This window comes from Prinia subflava, chromosome Z, assembly GCF_021018805.1.
Source record: "Prinia subflava isolate CZ2003 ecotype Zambia chromosome Z, Cam_Psub_1.2, whole genome shotgun sequence".
Lineage (NCBI taxonomy): Eukaryota > Metazoa > Chordata > Aves > Passeriformes > Cisticolidae > Prinia > Prinia subflava.
In genome coordinates this window covers 91124956-91139504 of record NC_086283.1, presented here as the reverse complement: position 1 = coordinate 91139504, position 14549 = coordinate 91124956, and the positions used below count along the sequence as shown (strand labels likewise).

The window sequence follows — 14549 nt, the reverse complement described above, 5'->3', positions numbered from 1 at the left end:
CCAAGGCATAATTACCACCTGACATAGCACACCTTGTCCTTTGGACAGAATTCTATTGATTCCAGGCTGATTCAAATGAATGTAAATGGAAAAAAGGCTTCAGGCTCAGTTTTTCCTCATGTCATCCCTATCCTTTTATAGTAATTTCTATGAACGCACCGTAAATAATTACCAAACTTTCTACTTTGTGACTCATACCTAACTAGTCTTGTTTCTGTCTACAATACATTGATGCATGTGGCTAATCAGAATCCTAGTGTGTTATCGATTTCACTTAAAGATTCTTATTTTTTGGACATTGTAGTTGCACCTGATATATTGCAGAGAAATGGAAGGAATTTCAGACCCTGGATTTAAGCAGCAAAAGTTCAAGGAAAGGTAGGTCTCAGGCATCTATCTATTAGTACTGTTAAACTTATTGGTAATCTCTTTTTTTTTCCTGAAAATAAAATCTGTTACATCCATTTAATGTTATTTTTAATTTTAAAAAAGTCATCTAGAGCAGCACAAACGTAGCAAATTGTTAATAGCATGAAAGCTCTCATCAAACATTTTAAAGATGAAGGGCTGATACATGTCCCATCTCGCCTTGACAGTTACTGCACAGCATAATCTAGTGCTGCCAATCAGATCCAAACAAAGAAAACAGCAGTTGTCTGACTGTGAATCACTTCTCACCTCAATTAATATAAATATTGAGTTTGCACAAGTAGACTTGACAGTTTGAGGCATGCCCAAATTTTCTGTGTACTTAATGACTGATGCTCAATACTTGGACCTGGCACTGTGGGTGAAGTCAACAGTTAAGAACTTTGTTTTGTGGAACTGACTGAAGGATCAGCAGAAGGATTCAGTTCTTTTGTAGAAGTTTTGGAAATAACACGTAGCTGTAGGTAGAAAGGCTCCTGTGATGGACACCTTCCTTGCATTTCTGAAGTAAATTCTCTTTCCTTCAACCCCATCTCACTCATGTTTGCCTCATACAAATATTCTAATGAATACATCAACCCTAGTAAATGTTCCCCAGAACAAAGGATGCCCAGGCTGCATCTACAGAGTATGTGAGCCAAATCTGAGTACACGGTTGAGTGTGTTTATAGAAGCACCAATTGATTCTTAAAGTCGTATTTATCCAGTAAAAGAGAAGAAATGCATAGCATTAATAATACATCCAACAAAACTTTTCCTTTCATTTAACATGCTTGCAGATTATCTGCCATTCAGTTAGAACTAGTTAACTGAGACAAGAAACCAGGGACCAGGTAAAAGAAGCTCACTCTGACAAAACCCATTCCAAATAAAGTATCTGCCCAAGTCTGACTCTAGATAATTAGTTCAAATCTAGCAAAGGCTGATCCTAGATACCAAAAGGCTTGATTGTCTAATAGCAAATTATCAGACTTCCTAAAATGCTGTGGTGGTCTCATTTAATTTCCTAGACAGTGGACAAGTGTCAGCAGGAAAATTGCTCCCACCAACAGCCCCAGTTAGTCACCTCACCTTCTGTCCAGGGTCTTAATCAGCAAAGACACTAAAGTGCCTGGTGATCCTTATTAAAAGGGTTCTTCTGGGTTAGGATTTGTTGACAAGGACAGGAAAGAAAGCTTTTAATTTGGTATCTGAAGGTAAAAGACAGAAACAGCTTCTGAGTAAAACAGAGTGGTTAGGACTGTTACTATTAGGACTGTCCTGAAAGGAGATATATAATAGAGCTTCAGTGTCTTTAAAATTCACCTCTGAATCTAATGCTGATAAGCTTAATTGGGTAGTTTGATTTTCAGCAATCCCAAGTACCTGGTCTTGCTTTACTTTCAGGAGCAAACAGTCAGCAAGTCTGTAAACTGAACCACTTAGTTGTGGGTATAAACAAATGTTCGTGTTTGTCCTCAGTGTGGTCTGACTAGGAGGAAACATCATTTCAACGTGGTGTCTGTAACCAAAATGAGTGTATATGTGTGTGTGTGTGTGTAAGAGAAAAACAGCAAGGGACCATTCATGTGGTTGGTGAGATTGTACTAGCAAGCTATGTACACTGGGTATTTTGCTTTTACACTCCAGTTTGTGATCATGGCACATACGGGTATAAGTGCCTGTATGATAACATGTCACACACCAGCCTATTTTGCTTGCTCCATTTTTGTGGTCCTGGCTTTATGCGCATATGGGTATCAAACTTTGGTGGCCACACGTGAACACTGAGAGTCTTTAGGGAAGTAGAAAAACAATCTTTCCATGACAGAAGAGTTGCACAAGTTTTATTCAGCTTATTGATCAGCAGGCCATGTGGTAACCCGACCTTCTTTAAGTGTCTAAATACAAGTAACATCTGCTGGCAGAAGCAATCTTAATCAGGTTGAGTAGAGGTCGGATAAAGCTGGATATACAGGAATAAAATGCAGATTTCTGTCCATTAAGACAATTAGCCATTTGAGAAGCACTGAAAACAATGTAGTGGAATCTTCTCTTTTTTTGCTAGAAAAAGAAACAAAAGTGTTTTAGAAATAGTCTAAAGACATATTTCTAATATAGGAGTTTAATCATTCAAAAATTATGGGGCTCAGTGAGAAATCCAAAAAGGGATATTCAGTAGCCTTTGTCATGCTTGAGGTCCAAGTTAAGGGTCACAACATGCCTTACAGAGTATTTTGGACTAGGGGGATTTTACCATGATTCCAGCAGAACTGAAGTCTTCACACACAAAGCCAAGGTGTGGAGGTAAACATCTGTGTTGTAGTCCCATTTACTTTCTTTCTTCTCTTTCCACACTTATTTCTTGCCTGCTCTCTTAGAACCGTCACATTCTAGAAATGGGGAACTGGAAATAAAATCAGCAGTTTATTCCCACACATCAGGGGAGCAAGATTACATCACAGACTGCATGATGTGTCCCAGATGTTTGCTGGATGTGTTTTTAAAAATTTCTTTTACAGGGGGACTCCATGCTTCTGAAAAGTTGGTTCCAGTGTTACACTGCATTTGCAACCAGACTATTTTCCCTAAGATTTACTCTAAATTTAAGTGGTGAATTAGGCAATTATTTGAAGAGGCAGATGAAATATTCAATAAACAGCTTGAAGAAGTCTCACAGTGACTGGCCCTTGTTCGTGTGGGGGGCTTCAGCTTAGCACATGTCTGCTGGAAATTCAGCATAGTGGGAAGGAAACAGCCAAGGAAGTTCCTGGAGTGTGTGGAGGACAACTCTTCACACAGCTGTGAGGAACCAGTGAGGCAAGATACTGATAAGCACAGCTGAACATGAGGCAGCAGTGCCCAGGGGGCCAAGAAGGCCAAGGGCATCCTGGCCTGGATCAGCAGTGGTGTGGCCAGCAGGGCCAGGGCAGGGATTGTCCCCTGTGCTGGCACTGGTGAGGCCACAGCTCGAGTGCTGTGTGCAGGGCTGGGCCCTCAGTGCAGGACAGACCCTGAGGGGCTGCAGTGAGTCCAGAGAAGGGCAGGGCAGTGGGGAAGGGTCTGCAGCACCAGGGCTGGGAGCAGCAGCTGAGGGAGCTGGGGGTGTTCATCCTGGAGAAAAGGAGGCTCAGGGGAGACCTTGTCACTCCCTACAACTGCCTGAAAGGAGCCTGTGGCCAGGTGGGGGTTGGCTGCTTCTTTCAGGCAACCAGTGATAGCATAAGATGAAATGGCCTCAGCACCAGGAGATGGTTAGATTGGATATTCAGAAAGATCCCTTCATCAAAAGGCGTGTCGAATATTGGACCAGGCTGTCCGGTAGTGTGGTGGAGGCACAATCCCTGGGACATTTTAGAAGACAAGAAGATCTGGCACTTGACACATGCTTTAGTAGTGGGCTTGGCAGTGCTGGGTTAATGGCTGGAGTCAATGGTCCTAGAGGTCTTTTACAATATAAACAATTCTATAATTCTATGGCCTCATGTCCTACCCTCTGTGGAAAAGGGTGAAACTGATTTCTGTCTTCTTTAGAACAATTTTATGTGTCTGCAAAGTGTTAATATCTTCCTTCTGTCTGATTCCTAGACTAAACAATCCCACTTCTCTTAACCTTTCTCAGAGGTTCATGTTTTCCAAACTCCTTATCATCTTGTTGTAGTTATCATAAGATGCAGCACCCAAATCCGGATGCAGTACTTCAGCTGAGGTTGCACCAGTGCCAAGTAGAGCAGAATAATTACCTCTCTTGTCTTACACCCAGCACTCCTGCTAATATATCTCAGAGTGACATTTGTCTTTTCTGCAAGAGCATCACATTGTTGTGAAGAGACGCTTCAAAATGTGACCCCAGAAGTTTCAGAATCCAAAAGGCACTTAAAAAGAAGCAGGAGGGTGGGGTGGGGCGAGCATGGGGGTGGGGATGGGTGGGCAGGGGGAGCTTGTTATATTTCAGTGACATAAAATGGGGCCTGGTCAATATCCTCAAATGTCTTGTACTGGCAATTCTGACGGAAAATCAATTAACCTCTACAGACAAACCTAATTTAATTTGCACCACTGACTGGGAAACCTCTAGCAAACATTTTGCAAATTGACAGATAAAAGAGCAAACACTGGAAAAGAAACTGAATAGCAGAACCAACACAGAAGCAAAGTTATCCATTTTGTAAAGCTCTTGAAGTAGATGAGCCCTTGCAGAGGAAGCTCTGTGCAGTGCTGCAGAACTGGGGAACCTTTTAGAATTGGGTTCTGGAAGGAGACACAATGTACAATTTATATGGCATGCCAACTAATACCCTGCAAATTGGAGAGGTAATTGATTAATGTAACCATCTTTATAGGGTTACTAGCAGCTTTTTAATCTGTGGCCCAGTTAGCCATGGGTTTCCGCAAATGGAGAAAGCTTTTTTTTAATTCCCCAGGACCCCCAAAGCATGATCCTTAATTATATCAATCATCCCATATACTCTTCTAACTGAGTTTAACACATTCTAACAATGACTTGTCACCTTAGCAAAATCAGAAAGGTCTGACTTAAGAAAATGTGGGATGTGAAATACAGCCAGGAGGGTAAGGAGACTGCCAGTCATTTATGGACTATTTACAAATATTTCTCTCCATTTGAAGATTCATAATTCTGGTGTAACCCACTTTCTTTCAACAATAAATGACAAGCAGAAAGAGCCTCCTCAGCTCCCCTTCGCAGGACCCTGACAGTCTGGGAAAATTTCTCTTTTAGGCTATTTGCCTATTTAAAGTGTAAGTCTGATTGATTTTACAAGAGAGAAAGAAAGAGTGAGGGTGTTATTGTGTTTCAGAACCTTTACCAGGAGTTTGGCCAGGACTGTCACAGGTAATTTGCTTGTTAGCTTGATGGGACACCCCATGAGTGTGGGTATACAGGGGCTGTGTAAGATGTCTGGAGGGTCTAATGATCCACAGCAGAGAGAGGGTACATGTTAGAAAGAGAAGCAGGAAGACTTGATATAATTGCTCCGATTCATTCCCCTTCAGAGGAGATCTGAAGGAAGAACTTACACCTGCACACCCCATTTCTGAGGTGGGAGAGGTGCTGATCCCACCAAAGGGTTGGTATTGAAGTGCCATCTCAAGGCAGTGCAGCTGAGGAAGACACTTGGACAGCACAAAGAGCTGCACAGTCCCTCTCACAGAAAAATGCACCCTGAACAAGGACTCAGGAAGAGGAAGGGCCATCTTTCCTTGCAGCTGAGGCTATCAGATGCACTGATGTGTGCTCCCCTACACCACACAGCCTGTGGCAGAGCCCAGCTCAGCCCTGTGTGGGGTTTGTGGCTGCTCCACACTGTAGTATTGTGCACCATTGCTAAACTGACATTTCATCCTAAAGGCCAGCCTCGACCCCTAACAAACAGCTCACAAAGTGTGTGCACTGTGAAAAAACACTCCCTGCTTCATGTAACATTTCATAAAACCTTCCCATGCACTTGGCTCAGGTGAGTAAGTGGGAGCTACAGACTGAGGTTAGAGTTATCTTCCACCCACACAGGAGCATACTGTCCTAATAAAGGACAAGCCTATACAAATATTACCTACAAATATATTTATGTTTTTCCCTCAAAACATGTGTTCTCAGGCCATGTTAATAATTTTATTACTGTGTAGGAAACAAACAAAAAAAATGGAACTATCTTAAATGATTGGGTTTTTTCACATTGAAATTTTATGGTTTCATAAAATTTTATGAAATTTTAAAGATTCAGGCTTTAACCTTCCCAACTCTTCTGTATTAAGAAGGTGGGGAGAAGACTTCCTTCTTCTCTGTCTCTTTCCCTTTTTTGGTATTAATAAAAAGTCCTTTCTTGTTCTTCTTATGCATCTTTACCTTATGGATAACATTATTGTCTCAAATCTACATGTATTCAGCAAAATTTTTATGAGTTATCATTTGCCTCCTCTCCACTCTATATAGAACTGTAATCTTAGGAGAAGTCCTCTGTGTTCAAAGATCAGAAATGTGGATTATTTCAGAGCTAATTGCATTTGCATCAATTTGAATTGAGTTTTCAAGCAAACTCGGGGTGATTATTTGCGATGTGTTTTTTGTATGAGGATTGCCTTCACTTAGATTATATTCTAGCAAACCCCAGACACCAAAGTACGGGTTCAGGCAGAGCCCTGCAGCCACATTTACAGGCTGGTTGTTAGCATGTTCTCTGCCCCCATTTGACCCACATCAGATGGACTTTCAGACACATAAGAAATCCACATTGATCCACAAAATAACTCCTTGGTTGCACAGACTCTTCCTGGGGTCAGCCATGCTGGGTCTGTGTTTACATGAGTTAAACTGCACTGCAGAAAGGGAGGGGGTGCCCTCCTCCTCCAAGAAATGTCCTGTACAGGCCACATCAGAGATTTCCATCCTTCCAGATGGACAAAAAGAAAGAGAGGAAAGTGGCAAAACTTCCTTAATGAGCAGACATCTGGCACTAGATTTTTCTTTCTGTTCATTGAACCCACTTTAGGAGACAGAATTTTGAACCTTGACTTCTGTGGCTGCAGGGCTCACTGCTCTATACCCAGCAGTGTTTCTTGAATTTGCAACACGTTTCTTTCTCCATTTAAAGTTGTATTCTAGACCTAGAACAGTTTCCAAGTAGTCAACAGCACTTGCAGGGGGACCAGTGACTGCTGGGTGGCCATAAAATGCAGACTGTATCTAATACCTTAGGTGAAAAAGGAGGAGGGGATGAGAATTATGCCTTGAACGTTGCCTCTTATTGTGCCCGATGCTTCGTGGGTACCAAATGCCAGGTGAGGGGGTGCCAAGTGTCAGCCCAGGGAAGCAGGATAGGAGGGGTTGGGAATCAGCTTGTCAGCAAGCAGCTCATATGCCCATGTTCCTCTCAAGCAGATCACCCTCAAACTGGACACCCGAGAAAGAAGTGTCCTTAGCTATGATCAAAAATATTTGCCTTCCTGTTTAACACAAATCTGCTTTAAAATCACAGCTCAGCCTAAGATCCTATGCCACCAAATGCATCCCCTGGCAGTGGGACCCGGTACCATTTCTGGTGCCATTATCTCTCAGATCCCTGCAAAGCCACAGACAATCTTACTGGGGTTTAGATGGTGTTGTTTATCGTATATTAGGACAATAATCCAACTACAGACCTCACAGACCTACTTTTAAAACTCTGATTCTGTTTTCAATCACTGCACAGGCACAATGGCACCTCTGACACAGTGCCTTCCCTGGCAAATAACTCAGCCACTTTAAATCTCTTTTTCCTCACCATAACAATAAGGACAATTATATACCAACTTAAGACATTATACTGACTCAAGACATGTATGCACAGTATTTAGAGTTCCTGCATCCTGCCTGTGCCCACTCCTGACTTGCTTTTCTCCTCTAGTTCTTTTTGGCTGGCAAGCTCTTGAATCAGGACCCACATATAGCACCTCATAAAATCAGGTCCTGCCCTAGGCTCTTGGTTCTGTACCAGCACAAACCTTAACAGCTTTAAATGCTGAAAGGACTGAGAGGAAGCACTCCTGGATAGTTTAGAGAAGGGTGTGCAGCTTTTAGATGCGATGGGGTGGGTGTACAGTACCAAGAGCAGAGACAGCAGTGTTTTACACTATGCAGCAAATGTGGGAAGGCCACACGTGGAGCAAGGCAGGGAAAGCCCTGCCTGACGCTGTCTTACTGCTGTCAACCTGTACAGCAGGAGAGAGCTGGGACAATCTGGGTGCTACAAAGCAAACATAATTCGAGGGGAGGAAAAGTGAGCACAGACACAGCATGAGTCAAAGCAGGCAAGTGAGCTGCTGCATTAACTCCTCTGAATGGAGTTTCCTGGAAGGACCCCTGAGCATGACCCTCAAGCACAAGACTCTAGGTTTTTGCCAAACTTGTTTGAGGAGGAAGGAGGGCGGGAGGCATGTTTTCTCGAGGGGGAAAAAACCTCACCCCGCTAAAGCTTTCTGTTGCCAGGGAAGGTCAGGGAAAACTCAGGAAAACTCTTTTTTATGTTCTTTATGATGTTTACCCTGTTGCGCAGAGCCAAGAGAGGGGTGAGAAAGGCTGCGGCGTGATGCAGGGTTGAGAAAGCTGTGTGTATTTAGCAGGGTGACACAAATGGTGTGTTTCTCTTTGCCGTCTGCCGAGCACTGCGGGGAAAATGTGTCCTAAACAGACAGACGAGAAGGCATGAGGGTGTCTGCTGGCTCTCGTCAGCCGGCCGTCCCCGGGGCCAGCCCGCAGCCCCGACGGGAAGTACACAGCGGATGTTTAATGAAAGGGCTGCTGCGGCTTATCTCCGCGAGCAGGGCACCGCTTTGTGCGCTCGCCCGCTTTCAAAGATATGTGGGCCACTGTGCTGGTATTGTTGGCTCCCGCTTTAAGCACAGCCACATGATTCACATAGGAGCCGTGCGCCCCGCCTGCCAAGGAAAGCTTCCCCCGTTCCCTCCCCGGGCAGGAGAAAACTCGGCAGAAGGTCATCGAGGTCACAAGATCTGCCTGTTATTGCATTTTACAGGAAGGAAGATACGCCGTCTTTAGATCAGTTTATCAGCTGACTTTCCTGTGAAGAAGACTGAGGCTATTTTCCTGTGTACCGCCACCCCCGTAATTCCCAAACGAGTGTGCTCTGTTTGCATCTCCTGTCAGCTCAGCTGTGTGCGTTTCTGAAACAGCCCAGTATTAAGCAAACAAATAAAAAAGCCATTGTGAGACATCGCAGAGTCCACATCCCTTATCAAACTGCCTGACAGGCCGGGATAAATCTCTTCCTCGAGGCTGCCTGTCATCTCCCTCCCTCCCTCAATGCACAATTAAACCCGTTGTGGTGAAATAGACTCAGCTGATAATTGTGGAGAGAGTTACTTACACGGATGCTGAGAGCAGCAAAGAGCCTAGGAGACTCCTCTGCTTTCGAGGCGGTTTCTTTTGAGCCTGCCCCTTTGAAGAACCACAAATATGTGGGTTTGTTGGATTTGGGCTTTTCTGGTTTTTTTTCTTTTAAAGTCCCAGGTTTATGATTTTTTTTTTTTTTAATTAAGCTCTGCTTTTTCTGTGCAAGGGGGCAAGCAGCGTGCAGAGCTGTTCCCCCCCTGCCCAGTCTCCTCTGAGAGGTCCCTGTTTTCATAAGGTTTTCAGCTGGGGAAGGGCTGCCTGTTTCCTCCCTGTGCTCGCTGTGACAAATGCATTTCTGTGACCAGGAGACTGCAGATGTTACAGATGCACTAAAGCATATCTTATTAGATAATTATTCTTAATCTCTGAAGGATTACAGATATTGAATAATGCCATTCATTGAATAACAGTTGAAGGGAAACATCCTGGCTCCAAAGTATATACTGTAGCAGTGTTAACTGTGTTCTCTTTTTCTACATGTGTAAAGCTAAAATAACCCTCCAATGCTCCCCTCATCAGTGCTGGTAACCTAGCAAGAAACAGCATGTGACACAGTAAATTTGCTGGTTTTCCAATGAGCCTGTTTGCTGGACAGCAAAGCTGCATTTCATGTGAAAACAGCTAGTAATATTAAATAATATCCACTTTTTTTTTTTTTTTTTTTTTTTTTTTTTTTTTGGGAACATGGACTTGGTTACATTTGTCATCTGGTTTTACATGCCTTTACATGGAAAACCTCTGTCCTCTAGTACCAAGGGTCTTCACACTCCCATAATAATCCAGAGGGGAGAAGGATCTGAAGAAAATGTCAGTGAAGATCCAACCTCATTTGCAAGCCTGAAGAACTTATAGTTTTAAGGCAGGATCATGACTCACATCACTATTCCCACAGCATTTTCACTACCTGTGAGATGAATCCATCTTTCCTAGTTTTTCAAAGTCAATGTCTCTCTGAAAACACTTCATGACCTTAAATCCTACAGGCAGGACCACATCTGCAGTTCATGGTTCTGGAAGGCTGAAACAATAAGCTTCAAGTGCAAGTTTTGGTATATTTTTGTGCATTAAGTGCTCTTACATATCTTAATCATCATGCTTGTAATATAAAACAGATATATATATTGACAGAGATATGTGGAAATATTACAGATACACCATGTTTATTCTCAAACAACGTGGCTTTATTGAATTCTGGCAGATGAATCTGTACTGGACTATGTCAGTAGCTAACTGGATATTCCCCACACTAGTTCAGAGACTGAACTCGTACAGTTTTTAGTAGTGACTAATCATTGCTGTCACAGTATGGCCCTAAAATATGAAGATGGCATTTTATAATATAAAGGGTATGTGATTGTTCTGGCAATACAAAAAAATAACCCAAAAACAAACAAACAAGCAAACAAACAAACAAGGCAACAAACCCACGCCCAACAAAACAACAAACAAACAAATAAAAAACCCCCAGCAACTTGTACTGCTCTGTTTGCTCTACTTTATTTGGAAAAGCCATAGTCACATTAAATCTAAATTGGAGTATTTAAGAGACAATTATAACAAAGCTGAAATGGGAAGCAAAAGAAGAGGCAGAATCCTTCTGAGGTTTGTTATTACACAAATGGGGTTTGGTTTTGAACTCTTTAATTTGCCACTTGCCAGCCTACATCTAAGAAGCAACCTTGTTTGTATTTCAACAAAGAATCTCATTCTTTTTTTCAATAAAAAGACCTGGCAATAATTCTGTTGGCACTAGATGAAGAGTTTGCTTATTCCGCTGGTGATGGTTTCCTTTGTTGTTATCTAGTTTAATGAAAACTTAATAAAAAACGACTCTGGAAGTTTATAGATAAAGCTTATGTACATTTGTTCAGGTCATATGCCAAGGGGTCACTTCTTATTGGAGAAGTCATTGCACCAGGGAGAAATGTGGTTAATAATAGCACTTTTTGCAAGTAGCAGTCTCTATTCAGAAGCTGGAAGAAGTGAAGCAAACCACAGGGCCTGAGGCAGGCATGTGAACAACACAATTTTGACTTAACAGTAATTCACTGCTATTATCTTTGCAGTCTTTCACTAAAGTCCCACAAAATCCAACAGGGAGGAGATGCCTTTGCTCTTTAAAGTCAAGAAAGTCCTAAAGAGCTATGTCTTTGTACAGGTTTGGGTTTTTTTTTTTTCATTCATTCCAAATCCTGTAAAACAGAAATCATTCTCTAAGTAACTCCATATCCCTTTAGGAATACTGATTTTCTTTTTTTTTCAGCAGTACTGGCCAAAGATTTTTGAATTTTGCAACACTTCTACAAAATGTGGTGCCATTTTTTCCAGCATGTCTGCCACTTGTCAGGTTCTATGGTTTGTCACTGGTTCTTAACACACAGCCTTAAATCCAAGGCTTTTAAAAGAGCACACAGAGCACAATGGCAAACTGAGTGCCTGTTTGCAGCAAAGGTTGTTGCTGGATGTGTTTCTCAGCCCTCAGTTGTCAGTGCATTCCACGCACACCCAAAGAGGAGGCACAGATGGAGGGAACATCCTTGCTGGGGTCTGTGCTGACCTTTCAGCGAGCTGGCCGGAGAGGCAGAGGATGGGGCTGCTGCTGGGCCGTGGGAGGAGCAGCCCTGTGGGCAGAACCAGCTCCTCTGAGCACCGTGGGCACTGCCAGCTGCCAGCAGAGCCCTGTCTGGCCCAGCTGTGACGAGGGCTCACTCAAACATGAGCAGTTTGCCAAGCCAGTGGTGCTCAGGCTGCAGGGGAACAGCCATGGCTCTTCACACACAGGCAGGGCAGGGCTGCTCATGGGGCATTTTATCTTTTACCTGTTATGAAAACTGGATTTATGGCTCCTGGGTAAGCCTTTACTTTCACATATTTCTCTGTGGAAGAGCAAGCTTCCCACTTTCCTGCTATATAACACTAGGCTAAAGCCCTTTCTGGCAGCACTTCAGAGAGGCAGCACCAGAAACAAATTTGGCCTTACATTTGAAATTTTGACATAAGGTCATTCTGTAAGTCCTACAAATTAGAGCTAAATGTTCTTTCTCTCCACAATCTTCCCTTCCTTTATCTTGCTTCTCCTCCCTTTCTCTGATCTCCTTTCCTCTGCACAAGCAACAGATAGGAAAACATCTCAAGGGTAGAATTTGTTTGCTTATTTATTTTTTCGTCCCCTGCAAAAAGAGAAGAAAATAGATAACTATATTTTTTTCACTAATGAACATAGTCTAATAGTCTAGTTAAATTATAAAACAGATTAGTCCTTGATAGTCTCCAGATCAATACATGAGCACATTCATATTGAACTGAATGAAAAAATCTTGCGGTCCCACAATATATTTTGCTAAATTAATTAACTTCTGTGAAATAGTGGTGAATTAGGTTAATATTAATTGTGTACAGTGAAGTGAAGTGAAGTGAAGTGAAGTGAAGTGAAGTGAAGTGAAGTGAAGTGAAGTGAAGTGACACGAAAAACTGCCCACCAGGCACCTGAGAGCTCAATGGGTTGTCGGATCCCAGGAGATCCTATTTTTAAGACTCATTCCTGGGTCTCTTGCTGCAGTTATGCATACTGGAAGCTTACTTTAGGAGAGGGATACTTTTCCAATAGAAATGTTTTACATTTATCAAGATTCAGAAGACAGGTGGATCTTTCAACAAGAATGTGAAATATTCTAATAAAAAATACTTTACAGAAGGGCTGTGTCAGCTCACATCTCAGACCTGACCAGCCTCTGTTAAGATTAGAGGTCTTCCAGGACTGATTTTTCTCCATCTTCCCAGCAGGGTCTCTATACCTCCTTCTCACAAGGAGACAGGTCAGGATGTGGCCATGTGTGTATTTGGTGGCACTCAGTATGGTCCTGTTCTCAACAACCCAGCTCTTGCTCTGCTATAATGTTCAAAAGCTCCTCTTTCAGGACTGCACACTCTGGTCTGCCAGGTCTCTCAGCTGGGCAGGCAACATCCTCAGTTTCACCAGGAAGGCAAGATGCTCTGTGCTAATCCCTCAGCTGATATAAAATTGGATGAACCCTCAGAATGTGGCAGCCGTCACTCTGTCCTCACACAGTGAAGAATTGTGTATGTACACAGAGATTTAAAGTAATATCACTCTGCTGGATAACTTCTACAAATAGGGTCTGACACTGGAATGTTAGAGATTGATATCTCTGTATCTATCAGCTTATATAAAATATATAATTTAATTTTAGGGATTGATGCTCTACAGATGTATTTATCAGTCAAACAGCAAAAGCTAGACAAACAGCGAGATAGCAAAACCAAAAGCATAGCTTGAAGTCTTAATTTTCCTTATCTTTGTCTCCAGGAACCTTCTTTCATCTCCTGCATGTGTATGAGCTGTGTGAATCATGTCAGGATGACATCTCAAGGATGCGTAGGGGCAGGGCCCAGCAGAAAGAGCAGAAAGAGGCTGGGACAGTTAGGGTGGTCTGTGTGGGAGGCTGGGAAAGTTGAAAGAGCTGGGGGATAAGGGAGCAGCTGCAGTCCACCAGGAAATTGCAGCTCCCAAGAAGTCAGAACATGGACTTTGTCTCTCTGTCTTCACAGAACCCGTAAATTGGACCACAAATTTTGTTGAAGGATCAGTTTTCAGGATGAGGACTTTAATGACAAGAACCACAGTTACATAATATTGTTAACTATTTTGATTATTCATAAATGCTGGAATGTATATAGGAATTTTGCTGGGTTAAGGTCCCTAAGCAAAACAGAAAAGTGATCTGACGGAAGTAAAAATACCACCTCTAAATCTGTATGTGTTTGCATGCATGTCAATTCTCAACATCACTGTACTGTCATTTTTCTTCCTTTTCAGATAATATTTAAATTTTCCCATTGATTCAGTCCACTGCTGTCTTAATGTTATGTCACTATAAATAAACACACGTCAGAGTCTTGGGTACATCTGGCATCTAATAAGCCTTTAGCATGAATACTCTTACATAAAGGACAAGGCTCAAGGCAAAGATACTATTTTCATTTCACCCTCTCACTCACCCTTGACTTATAACTGGGTTCATCACTGTTTTCAGATGGAAGAAACAGAACCATGAGAGAGAACCAGAAGACCACCCTTTGCAGGATGGACAATTCTTTGCTACAATCCACGTGCCAAAATCTTTGAGTGTTTAGAACATAAGGACTTTGCCCAGGGATTTGGGGTGTGGGGTGACAGACACCTGGGAGTTTTCCACAGAAACCAGATGGCCTG

At 42.6% G+C, this 14549-nt stretch overlaps 1 long non-coding RNA gene across 1 annotated transcript; it reads right to left on the bottom strand.

Moving 5' to 3' along the window:
* Positions 1-2242: 2242 nt before the first annotated feature.
* On the bottom strand, positions 2243-10880 carry LOC134564631 (uncharacterized). Its single transcript, XR_010083589.1, has 3 exons — positions 9291-10880; positions 2666-2815; positions 2243-2472 (listed from the first exon to the last, which is right to left on the bottom strand). It is a non-coding gene; the product is annotated as an uncharacterized LOC134564631 (long non-coding RNA).
* Between the last annotated feature and the right edge of the window lie 3669 nt (positions 10881-14549).